Source organism: Cervus elaphus, chromosome 3, assembly GCF_910594005.1.
Source record: "Cervus elaphus chromosome 3, mCerEla1.1, whole genome shotgun sequence".
NCBI classification, from domain to species: Eukaryota; Metazoa; Chordata; class Mammalia; order Artiodactyla; family Cervidae; genus Cervus; species Cervus elaphus.
Genome location: NC_057817.1, coordinates 34,654,120 through 34,667,594, shown reverse-complemented (window position 1 = coordinate 34,667,594; position 13,475 = coordinate 34,654,120). Strand labels below are relative to the sequence as shown.

Below are 13,475 nucleotides of genomic sequence, written 5' to 3'. Positions count from 1 at the left end.
GCAAATTAACCATAATGGAGGGTCTTTTCTATAATATGGCTTCCCTGGTGGCTCAGATGGTAAAGAATCTGCCTGCAATAAGGGAGACCCAGGATCAATCCCTGGGTCGGGAAGATCCCCTGGAGAAATGGCTTACCCACTCCAGTATTCTTGCCTAGAGAATTCCACGGACAGAGAGGCCAGGTGGGTTATAGTCCATGCGGTAACAATATGATGAAAAGCTGTCAATGTCAATGGCTTTAGTTTTTTAATACCTGAATTTTCAAGTAATAAAATGTCAATGTTACTTTGAAAACATGGCAACTAACCGAAGTATGAAAAAGAGATCCATTTTGGTGTTCAGTAAGTTCTATAAAACTTTTTAAAAATTGTCATTGTTATCATAAGTTGTTCTAATGCTGATTTAAAAGCCATCACAGAAATGATAAATCACTTTATTTGAACTTTACATCTTATAAGAATAGGGCTTCCCAAGTGGTTCAGTGATAAAGAATAATCTGCCTGCCAATGCAGAGATAGGTTTGATCCCTAGGTCGGGAAAATCCCCTGGAGAAGCAAATGGCACCCCACTCTAGTATTCTTGCCTGGAAAATTCCATGGACAAAGGAGCCTGGTGGGTTTGAGTCCATGAAGTTGCAAAAGAGTTGGACATGAGTTAGCAACTAAACAGCAACAATGTTATAATAATATGCCATTGTTAAGGCCAAGTTAAGAGTTACATTTTTTAATGTTTCTATGAATATATGAAGCACTTTGAAAAGTGGATATTAATATACATAATAAAAGTTGTCTCATGTTTATTCTCAAGTATTTCTGTTAACTTACTTCACCTCCAAACTAAGTACTCCATAGGTATTTTAAGTTATAGCTATTGTGCTGCTTGGCATTTTGTAAATTGAGGTAAAAGAAAATGGCTTGCCATGTTGCATTTACATATGTGCACGTAAGCATCTATCATAATAGTTACACACACACACAAATTTTTTTTGCTCAATATCTAGTGTAGAAAATAAGTATGCTATGGTGATACTATTGATATCAATATAACAATGCAGGATAGGTACAAATTACTAATTTTACTATTCTACCCAAAATGTTTCTCAGTTTATTCCTACAGCCCTAAAAATGAAAACAAAGAATTTTTTAAAAGTATGGTTCATCTGATACATATACACAATGGAATATTACTCAGCTATTAAAAAGAATGCATTTGAATCAGTTTTAATGAGGTGGATGAAACTGGAGCCTATTATATAGAGCAAAGTAAGTCAGAAAGAAAAACACCAATACAGTATATTAACACATACATATGGAATTTTAGAAAGATGGTAACGATGACCCTATATGCAAGACAGCAAAAGAGACACAGATGTAAAGAACAGACTTGTGGACTCTGTGGGAGAATGCGAGGGTGGGATGATTTGAGAGAATAGCATTGAAACACATATATTATCATAAGTGAAATAGATCACCAATCCAGGTTCAGTGCATGAGACAGGGTGCTCAGGGCTGGTGCACTGGGATGACCCTGAGGGATGGAATAGGGAAGGAGGTGGGAGGGAGGGCCAGGATGGGGAACACATGTACACCCATGGCTGATTCATGTGAATGTATGGCAAAAACCACCACAATGTTGTAAAGTAATTAGCCTCCAATTAAAAAAAAAAAAAAAAGTATGGTTCATTTGAGACAAGTGTTCAATTAAATTCAACTGCAATAAATGAGGTTCTGAGATATAGGCTCTTAGTGTTAAATTTAACCAGAAAAAGTTTAATTGAACAGTTTTTTATATTACTCCATACTATTCTATCTTAATATAGTAACTCTGTAATCAAAATGACAGTTGCTATGTCTACAGTAGCAACTCTATAGAGGCTAAAGAACTACATGTGACATGACCAGGCTTAAAGTTCCATTGTATAGTATTTTCTCACCATTTAAAATCACCTAATTGACACACATATATTTACACAGAAGATTAGTCGATTCCTAATTTCTATGCATAAATACATCTTGTTTAGGCTGGTTTATGTGGAAATCACTGTGAAATTTCAATTAAGTGCTCCATTTTTTACGTGCTCGTACTTGGACATAAGTCAAATGTTAACCTAACGGAGCATGTGATGGCCGGGATGTTGAATGGTGTGAAGAAATAGCCATTTGAAAACAATGCAATGCATTAAAGATATATATTACATTTTAACGTTTGTCAATCACATACTTTTTCAAGCAGTGAGCAAAAAATGGAAACTCAAGTATGATAAAAACAAAGTGACAAGTTAACAGATACGTTAAAACTTTAGCAAACCGTTTAGGAACTACTTTGGAGATACTCTGAAAAGGGCAGAAAACAAGGCAATTTCAAGACCATGATCTGCATTTCAAAGCCCATCAGCGCAATCCAGATGCAGTCACTTTATCATTTATCATCTTAGGAACAATTTGTTTTAGGCTTACCAAACAATATATATGACAGGAATGCCTACTATACCTAGGCGCTAGACTGGCTATGAAGTTAACTCTTGCTATTTCATTTATTAATATTCATCCTCAAATGGACCTGCATTTGGAATGTGATGATGACTGTTCTCAGCAGACAAGGGGAACACAGGTATTTTAGCATAATATGTATTAATAGTTTTTAGCCATGAGAGAGAAGGATGTCAGGCACACATACTGGCAGTTACTTAGTAAGAGGCAGACATTTCCATATCTCCCCAGCTTTCCATAAGAGAAAAATGAATGACTTTCCCCGTGGGGGGGAGAAATGCATGTTGTCAGATCCTGCAGCAAGATGCTAGCTTCTCTGAGCACACCACTTCAGGATACTACAAATTTTGTATTCTGCTAACAAATCTGCCTTCCGGGTTCTGTGGGATTCTGTTTCAAGTTACAAACAAATGATTTAAAATTTCTAGAACAAAACTGTCTGAATCCAAATGACTAAGCTCGCTTATTCAGAGAAAACTTTTGAACTTTTCACTTCTTAATCACATGTTCTGACTTATCTGAAAACACAGAATCAAACTGTTAATTATTTTGAATGTTTAATGAAGATGGGAACTTAGCGCCAACTTAATGGTGAACTGGCCTGATTTTTTTTAAACTTAACTAGATGGTTCTGTGACAAAAGCACCCCATAGTCAAGGATGGTTACAAGCCTAGTTACAGAGAAATCATTTTCGAAATTCTGTGGTCTAGAAAGCAAGCAAAACATTTCATTGTTTTTTATTATTTTCACTTTCTTTACCAATGGAGAAGAACAGAGTGTATCTAAATAGGGTGAAACCACATTCTTTTTATTGTCATAGCAAACTGTGGTACTAACTGATGTGGGCTGACATGTCAAAGGAAGAGTCTTAAAGACCACTAATAAAACCCTCAAATAAATTTCAGGAGCCACTGTGATGCTATGCCGACTAGGCAGCACATTTGAAGGACGAAGAAAAAAAGAGAAAAGGTTCCAAGAGGTCTTACAAAGGCAACCAAAGGGTCAAGACATACCTCTGGTAAAGAATAACAGGGAAATAAATAATTTCAAAAGGATGGTTTTAATGGCCTCCTTCAATTGCTGGGTATATGGGCACTGGGAATAAAGAAATCTAAACTTCTGACCTTTATATATGACACAATTGAACAGACTATCTTAAGTGGACCCCCCCAAAAAAATCTCTAAAGAATGACAACTATCTGTCATGAGTTATGAAACCTAAGAAATATCACTTATTGAATAAGGTATGATTTATTATATCACACAAGTTGGAAGTAATTCATTTATGTGATCCACAGGCAAACATGCCTTCCATCACAAGTTAAGTCATCCTTTACCTTTCTGCTCATCAAAAAATGACAGAAGTCCACATTTTTTTTTTTGCTTTGAGTATTTCAGAGACAGAAAGCAAAGGTCTTAATAGTCTCGTATAGTTCATGAGAAAATAAATCAAGTGCAGTGTCTACTTGTTTGATTCTGTCTTTTTAATTCCATGCAAATAATATTTACTGCATGTCTATCATGCCACATAATGCATTGTGTGCTGGGATGACAAAGATTATAATAGGATAGCTTCCCTCCCTGGAAGAATTTCTATTTTTAAAAGTTTCATAACTTACAGATTTGAATCTGCTGATTAAATAAATGAAATACAAATATTTCCATACTCCAAATTCAATTTTGTTCTATAAAATCTGAGGCATTTCCCATGGCCATGAGATCTTAAAAAAAAATAGTACCGTGTGTTCTCCTAACCACTGTTCCCAACCCTGAATACATATGAGAATGATCTAGAGTGCTTTTCAAAGATACAGAGCCTGGACCCCACAGCAATTTGGTTAAATCAGGCTGGTAGGAGTGGGTCCCCCAACATACTATTAATATTTTTTCAAAAGTTGCACATGTGATTACAATGTATAGTCAGGATGAGACCACTGAATAGAACACAAAACAATGCCTGACATACATCAGGCACTCAACAATGTTAGCCTTTATTCCTACCATTATTACATAATTTGGGATTGATTCTAAGACAACAAATAAAAAGAAGCAGCATGGTTCAGACCTGCACTAAAACATACTAGCAAGTAAAAAGAAAAGAGTATTGTCAAGAAGAGCCTCTGTCAAGAAGGCTTCGAGCAGGAAAAGCATCTTGATCTGGAAACTTGACTGGGAAAGTATTGAATGGCATAAGAAGAGAAATAAGGCATTCCAGGAAAGAAAGGTGGCATGAAAAAAATGAAAGAAGGCAAGGCTGATGGTGACACGCAGCGCAGGTTAGGGAGATCAGCCTGACTGCTGGACCAAGGTCAGAGGTGTGAGCATTAAGGATGTGGTTGGACACCCCAACAGTCATTTCAGCACTATTTACTAAATAGCCAAGACATGAAAGCAACCTAAATGTCCACTGACAGATGAATGGATAAATAAGATGTGTGTGTGTGTGTGTGTGTGTGTGTGTGCACGCTATGTTGCCTCAGTTGTGTCCGACTCTGAGCAACCCTATGGACTGTAGCCTGCCAGGCTCCTCTGTCCACGGAATTTTACAGGCAAGAATACTAGAGTCAGCCTCTACACACACACACACACATACACACACACAGAGAGGAATATTACTCAGCCATTAAAAAGAATGAAATAATACCATCTGCAGCAACAAGGATAGACCTAGAGATTATCATACTAAGTGAAGTAAGTCAGACAAAGACAAATATTATATGATATCACTTAAAAGTACAATCTAAAAAAATAATACAAAGTTATTATCAAAACAGAAATAGTCTCATAGACATAGAAAACAAGCTTATGGTTACCAAAGGGGATAGCAGTAGGGAAGAATAAATTAGGAGCTTGGGATTTACTGCATGCTATACACTGCTATGCACAAAACAGATGACCCACAAGGACCTTCACTGAGAAATATACTCAATGTTTTATAACAATCTATAATGGGAAAGAATATGAGAAAGGAAATATATATAAATATATATTTATGTATAACTGAAAAAAGGAATGTGGTTGGAGGAGCTAAATGCAGTTGATAAAATGAAGGTCTTAAAGGACAAACTGAATATTTTTATTTGATCTGCTAGTCAAATAGGAATAATTGATGTTTTCCTAAATAACTTGATGATATGATCAGAGCAACTTAAAAAAAAATCACCTAACTATGGCGGATGAGCGGTGGTGGAATAATAAGGGACTATATGGAAAGATCCTACTGTGGTCAGATGTTGTGGCAAGAGGTAACGACCAGCTGTTTGGACACTCCCACTAGCACCTTCTCCTCTCTCCTCACAACACCAACAAGTGTCTGGAGTCTGGTTTCTCATCAAGCTGAGGTACCCTGAAATCACAGTTCACTGCAGTCATCAAAGGTTGCTAGAACAGCTCACAGTTGAACACCCCATAAACAGCCAGCATCCTTGTCTGCCGCATGAGTCCATGGACATCCATCTTGGACATCCAGCTCAGCTGAGCCCACAGATGACCGCAGCTGACTTCTAACTGCAATGAGATTCCAAGTGAGAACCACCCAGCTGAGCCTAGACAGCCCAACAAACCGTTAGCAAAAATAACCAATTGTTCCTCTAAGTTTTGAGATGGTTTCCTACACAGCAATACCCCTTTTACCAGCATGCATTTTGTTTATGGTGGAGTGGTGGAACTCTTTTACATCTTTCCCTGTATGTTACCAACAGGCTTTTGAGATGTGTGGCTGAAAGTCCCATGGTGAGCCTATCACCTGTGCTCATTTTGAAATGAGGCGCAAAGGAGTTATACAAATTGCCTGGGATTGTATAATCCGTCATTTAAAGATCTTGACTTGAATCTAGGTTTTAAAATTAAAGAAATACTGCTAAAACCAGCTCGGAAAACTATATATTATGCTTTGGAGAAAGTTTTGGCAAATTTTTACTATAAAAGGCCAGAGAGTAAATACATTAGGCTTTGCAGGTCATGTGGTCTCTGCTGCATCTGTTCAATTTGTAGTGCAAAAGCACCTATAGATATAAGCAAACAGAAATGACTCTCTTCCTGCTTTGAAGGATCGGATCCAATATAACTCTACAGTAGGTTCAATACGGGCTTCCCTGGTAGCTCAGATGGTAAAGAATCCGGCTGCAATTCTGGGAGACCTGGGTTCAATCTCTGGGTTGGGAAGATCCCCTGGAGGAGGGCATGGTAACCCACTCCAGTATTCTTGCCAGGAGAATCCCCATCTTCAGAAGAGCCTGGTGGGCTATAGTCTGTGTGGTTGCAGAGAGTCAGACACGACTGAGTGATTAAGCACAGCACAGGTTCAACACACCTAAACTCAATCGAGTCCTAGGTTAGTCTATTAAAAAATTCACCAGGGCTTTGCTGGTGGTTGAGTGGTTAAGATTCCCTTGCCAATGCAGGGAACACAGGTGCGATCCCTGGTCCTGGAAGATCCCACATGCCCTGGGGCAAACAAGCCTGTGTGCCACAACTACTGAACCCACAGCCCTAGAATCCATGTGCTCCACAAGAAGAGAAGCCTCCACAATGAGAAGCGTGCGCGCTGCAACTCAAGAGAAGCCCCAGCTCACCACAACTGCAGAAAGGCCACGTGCAGCAACAGAGACCCAGTGGATTCAAATAAATAAATAAATCATAAAAAAAAAAAATCACCAGCCATCATGGTTTTTATTCCCTTTTAATGTACATAAGTCTTCTCAAAGAATAGCTATTTCTTTCATATATTTTAATTTTAAAAGTATTAGAGATTTACATTTTTAAGGAATAAGAAATTTTGAGCTCTCTCCAGAGGACTGTTGAGCTGTGTGTGCTTAATCGTATCCAACTCTTGCGACTCCATAGACTGTAGCCTGCCAGGCTCCTCTGTCCACGGGATTCTCCAAGCGAGAAGAGGACCATTAGACATGTATATATTGTACATGCTATTTTTGATAACCACAGAATTAATGAAATCAAGGTTGCTATGGCATGCATGGTGCCTGAACATGTGAAAGAAAAGGTAGAAACCTAGTTCATCTTTGGAATATTTAAAAACAAGAAGGCAATTAAATATTTTAGCAATATATAGAAAAAAGACCTGATTTTTTTTTTCCCTTTCCTTTTCCCAGATGCTTTGATTCTGAAACAAAAGTTTAAAAACTTATAGAGACTTTTTGATCTCTGACTTCAGAGAGAATTTTAGTGCCTTAAGTTTACTGTTCATATAACTCACAAAGAGTGTGCCCCTGAAATATTCCCAACTAATAGCTGGCTGACAAAATGAATAATGCTATTAAAAATAAAATCATTTATGGTAACTTTATATAAAAGTGATGAATCATTCAGCATTGCCAAATCAGGTACTGACTGGAGGCTAAAAGGAATGAAAGGGAGAGATTTCATTAAAAGTGGAAACATTACTGAAAGTAAAATAAAAATATTTTGGAATAAAATATACAAGGGTCTGGTAAGCATATTAGACATTAAGGCAAAAATCCAATTTTTTACTAAGAGAGTGTAAAATGGAAGCATGATCTAATGAAGTCTTAAAGAAGGAGAAATTCTAACAAGCATTCCTACATAGAAATCATACTGTTTCTTTTTACAATTTGCCTTTTTATTTCTGACAGACTCCAGGTGTATTTGGATGAAAACCAAGTTCTTTAACTGACTTAAAAAATTATGTACCTTCACTGTGGAAAAAAATCACAGTAACAAGGTAAAAAAAAAAAAAAAAAAAACTTAGAAAAAAAAAGGAAAAAAAAAAGAAAAACGAAAAAAAAAAAAACTTTATTTGGAGCCTCTGTTAGCCCATGATTAAGTGGACAAATACTGTTTTTAAGAACCACAAATCAAATCTCCCCAAAAGATAGAATAAGATAGATTCAAAAGTTATGGATGATATCAACGAAGGAAATAGAATGGCAGAAAGTAGGTTGAAGAGTAAATAAGGTATTTACCTCCCAATTCCAACATAAGAACACATTTATTTAAATATTTGAAAGACTATAACATTTTTTCTTCTGTAAAAAGTTTTTCATAGCAAAGAAGCTCAAAATATTTTACCAATGCAGCTATTACCTATATTGGTTCCCTTACTTTCAAGTTGCTTCAATTTTTATCACTGTCCAATGACAAAACTAACCATGAGATGTTTTCTTACAGCAAAAAGAGACTATTTCTGCTGGGCACAGGAAGGAGGTGGCACACTCCAAGAGGAATACAACAGACTCTAATGTACAGTGTTGGCTTCAGTATCTGAGCCACGCTGATGGCAAACAAACACAGCTAAAATCACGGTTGACAATTCTTTTAAACTGTCCAGAACATATGGTGTCACACACCTACAACATATAACAACATTTGGCATCATTTGGTGTCCTGATGACTCTGAACTCTCTAGATCCTCCAATCACTTCTGCTTAAATCTGTATACAATTTTCTGGGCATTCAAACTACTGTGCCTCTTAAAATAATCCTCAAATCCCTAACGTGAGTTAAGAGGTAAAGGGAAAATTCTGAAATGTTCCTACTTGCCTCCTGGATTTACTCCTGTTTTATTATTAAACCTCAGTAATAAAGCTTCAATACATGTGAACATATTGAGATTTCTTGCTATTAAAGCAAAGCAGAGAAGCATATTTTAGTGACTGGGAGAGGGACAGATACTAATGTCAGAGGCAAATAAGATGCACATAAATTGCTACCATTCTGTAATTCCAACTCAAGACATTATTTAGAGGCAGTGTGGTTTTCTCAATCCAAAACTGGAAGTAAAAAGACTGTCTATTAGTCCAACTGGTCCTCTTCACTGCAAAACCTTCCTGAACCTGAAGAAGTTTATGAAGTTTGGGACCATATAGTAATTTGTTCAGAGCCGATTCCTTATAAACTATGCAAAAGTTGTTAATATGTTAATATAAGTCCAAAGATATGTAAGCAGCTTATTTAAAAAATACAAGTGTAATAAGAATATTGTTGGGTATTATCTACAATTCCACCAAAGGATGTTTTTAGGGGGATGGTCTGAGCAAGGAACTACAAGCATGGGCCCCATCATTATCCTCTTCTGGATCCCCCACTGTCTTTGTCTTGGTTCTGGGTCAGCATTATCAACAGTCAAGATTCTGTGATTTTAATTTGCCAAAACAAAACTAGAGCATAGCGTTAGCTAAAATAAATAACAAACTCTAGCTGCATAAATTAGATCACGAAATGTTCAGCTGGACTGGAATCCCCACCTAGAACACAAGGTGGTCCAGTTTCTCCTCCCTCCTCAAAGTGCCTAAGGTGTAAGAGAAGCTATTTTATGTCACACTTTCATTATATCTCAGTGAAAGCGGGAAAAACTACCAGGTGGGACACAAAACACAAGTGTGGGTAGTTTAAGACAGAGTCAAGGTTAATAAGTAAGTAGTAGCTGGGCTGTGAGGTGGACAAGAAAATCAGAGTCCACGTGAGGTATTAATAGTAATAAGAAACCTAACAGGGTACCAGAAAAAATACGGTGGATCTGATTCCAAGCCTGTACTACTAAGTGGTACAACCTACTGGACAAAATTACTTTTTAAAAAAGGACAGTTTAATTCAACTCTTCAGAATAAAAAATTGCTTTCTAATCCTTTTATATGCAGCACAAGAAGTAGATTTAATAATCACTAAATTACATTCAGGAAATTATTTCAACCATTATCTAAAACATTCAAAATAACAAATGTCACTGAAAAGCAAGGCTATTTGCTCCACTTTGAAGAAAATAGGTTGCATAACTAAAAGAAATTTAAATTGTCCAGATTTTTACACTTTCAAGACCTTCTTTAATATACAAAAGCATGGATATCTGAATCTAGTACAATAGCCACCAAATGATGACATTAACGAACTTCTGGGGAAGGATCTCTGATGATTATCAGGATTTTTTTCACATACAATGTCTGGAGGTGAATCTACTCACTACCTGTTATCACATTAAGCATGCCCCTCGCAAATCTTGGAGAATGTGCTCTGATTTTTAAAGTTTTTAAACTACTCTATATACACAACTTGACAACATATAGCTATGGAGTGTTCCTTTTTTTTACTCTAAATTCTTAAAGACTTGCCAGTTTTTAGGAATGAAGCACAGACAGCTAAATTTCATTCATAATCTGTAAATCTGTGTTACTGTTTAACTGTCACCATCTTTCAGACACATAACGAGATGAAGGGAAAGACCAATTTCCTATGGGCTCAGATATAACATCCCAATCTGATTTATTATGAAGATATATGTAATTGGTTATCCCATAAGCCCTCATTAGTTTTTTCCTATTCAGTGAAAAACTAGTGTAAGGAATATTTGGGGCAATAGTTTTCTCTTTCACAAGATCACAGAATTAGGGGCAATATTTTTCTCTTTCACAAGATCACAGGTTTTTAAACTGATACTTCAGACAAAAACAAAATTAGCAAGTGGAATAATCACTGTAGAAAAAATTGGCCTATTATGAGGATTAAAGCAGCTAACAATTATGAAAATGCTTGGTAAACCATAAAGTAGGACAGAACACGGACTGTAAGCTCCACAGGGGCAGAGACGGTCATCTGTTTTGTTCCCTGATTATCCCAATGGCCTGGAACAAAGTCTGGACACATGGGAGACAGTCAGTAAGCATTTGCTGAATGAATGAACTATATGGTATAATTAATAGTGGGTAACAGAAATAATGAAGCAGAAATGCATGCAGTGGCATAAATCCCCTAGTTAAATGGTGCTGTCCTTCACCAATGCACTTAAAAACAACTCTAAGGCTTTCTTACTCAATATTTAGACTGGTGCACTCAACAAATTAAGGTTGAGGGAAAAAAACAGGTAATCAATACACTGAAATCATTAAAAGTCACATTCGGTGATCCAGTAAGTTAATGCACAGAAGATCAGAACTGGTTGTTCACTGATGTTTCAGAAAGAAATACTGTTGTTCTGAAAACAGTACCTTTTCTAAATCTCCCTTCTACTCTTTACAGAACGTCAATCACTATTTCATCCTCATCTAATTTTCAGGTGATAGCGAACATTGTCAGCGCTCATTATAACTTCATAATTCTACACAGTACAAAAGAATTCCCACAACATTTGGCAGGACAAGAATCTGTCATTTGGCAGGACAAAACTGGAGCAGTGCTCACAAAACTGTATTCTCTGTCAAATTATTAACAAATGTTTTTAAGCATATTCATGGGCACAAATTTACAGGGTTTTAATTTTCTTCTTAAGATATTTTTCAAGTTTCAAAAATTAAATGCACTCTTTACAAGAATGATTTTTTAAAATAAAAAGTTATTTGTTCAAATAAAAATTAACCTCAGAAAGCATCAAATCTTCAATAAGGACTGAATAAAATATTAGGAGATATATGGGCCTAAAACTATATTAAAATACTTCAAAGTGAAATTTAAATTCTCACATTCTCAATTATTCCAAAAAGCATTTTTGCATTTTGATGTTTTAATAAGTGTACGGAATGAATATGTTCTTGAAAATATAAAGAATGTAGTTAGACCCTTTACTGAATAATTGCAATATTCTGAATGAAATGAGTAGGTATACAAAATAATTTTTCAGAGTTATTGAAATATCTGCATTTGATTTGCGCTTGGTTTACTTAAATCTAACCTGTAAAATCTACAAAGGTTGAAATTAGCCTTTTGGAATAGCCAATCATGATCCAGAGCAACTTAAGAATCTTTGAAAAGTAACTTCTATGAACACAATGCCAAGCCATTCAGAAACCACCGAAATCACTAAATTTTCTTGAAAATGTTACTTTTATGAGACATTATTTACTAGCGCTTGTCTAAACGGAGCTGCTATATACGTTTCTAATTTTCCGAATACTTCAAAAAGGAGAGTGGCCCAGATTTCCAAGGCAAATAAACTTTGCCTTTAACTGAATCTGTTCCTCTCCCAGGGTGCAAAAACGCTGCTTAGAATTTAGGTTTTACACTGTGTGAATGAGACCGGTGCTCATATAATTATATTTGTTCCATTCTGTTAGTAACCATTTCAAACTGAAAGACCAGGACAGGTTTTAAACATGTTCAGTTCTATAAAGTCATTTGCAATAAATTTGATCCGGCAGTTTGCTGGGACAATGAAATCTGCTGAAAAAGCGTCGATTAGTCATTCTGGACAAACCCATCGGGATTAAGAGAATGAGTTAAGATCGTCTAAGGACGCAGCCAAAAAAAAAAAAAAAAAATTAATCCGACTGGATCTCAGCTTTTGAGTCACTAAGACGCTTTTCCCCTTCTCAAGGCCAACTTCTGCAGCCCCTCCGTAAGTTTTAGCTAACACAGGATTAAACTGTCCGCATTCTCTTCCCAGTCACAACACTCCGGTTTTATGCGGGAATTAAAACAAGCAAACCAAAACCGCCCCTTTGGGGGTAAATTCTCATTTATTTGGTGAACTTCCTACTCCAGGAGCCAATTCAACTGGTCTAGCTCAGCCCGAAGAAAAAGCCGGCGTCGATTTTCTTGCGCCTTAGCGATCCAAAATATGAGTGGAAAAAGCCAAAACTTGGCTCAACTCTTTTTCCAAAGATCTTTGCGCGTGTTCTCCAGCCGCCCGGACCGACGCTAAGGTCTGAGAGGCAAAAGCCCCCAAAGCGGGCGCGTGAGCCACTTCAAGCCAAGAACTTTCCAGGGAGCGGGTATCTCTCGGCCTCCGAGACAGGAGCGGGCGAGAAGAGACGCTGAATTTTGGAAACCCCGTGAAATTGGTCCAGCGAGCCTAGAGATCTCGGGAGCGGGGCTGCGCTTTCAGCTAAGGCCCGAGGTGACTTCAGGATTTCTACAGAAAGGCCTGAAATTCAAGGTAGCCCTACCACTTGTAGAAAGAAGGGGCGAAGAGGAAGCTGGTGGGATGGGATGGGGAGGAACATCACGATTAGCGGTGGTACCCTCCTCACTCCCGAGGCCGCATCTCCATTGACGCTCGAGATGCTCTCGGAAGCTCGAG

General features: G+C 37.2%; 1 protein-coding gene and 1 long non-coding RNA gene across 4 annotated transcripts in view; one reads left to right on the top strand and one right to left on the bottom strand.

The window, feature by feature from the left end:
• The window catches only part of DBX2 (developing brain homeobox 2), a 36,788-nt gene that overhangs the window by 22,520 nt on the left and 793 nt on the right, over positions 1-13,475 (bottom strand). The window lies entirely within an intron of this gene.
• Positions 12,798-13,475, top strand: part of LOC122682977 — a 64,811-nt gene continuing 64,133 nt past the window's right edge. For all 3 annotated transcript variants that reach the window (XR_006337587.1, XR_006337584.1, XR_006337588.1), the window contains exon 1: positions 12,798-13,331. This is a non-coding gene — a long non-coding RNA (uncharacterized LOC122682977). The remainder of the gene's footprint in view (positions 13,332-13,475) is intronic.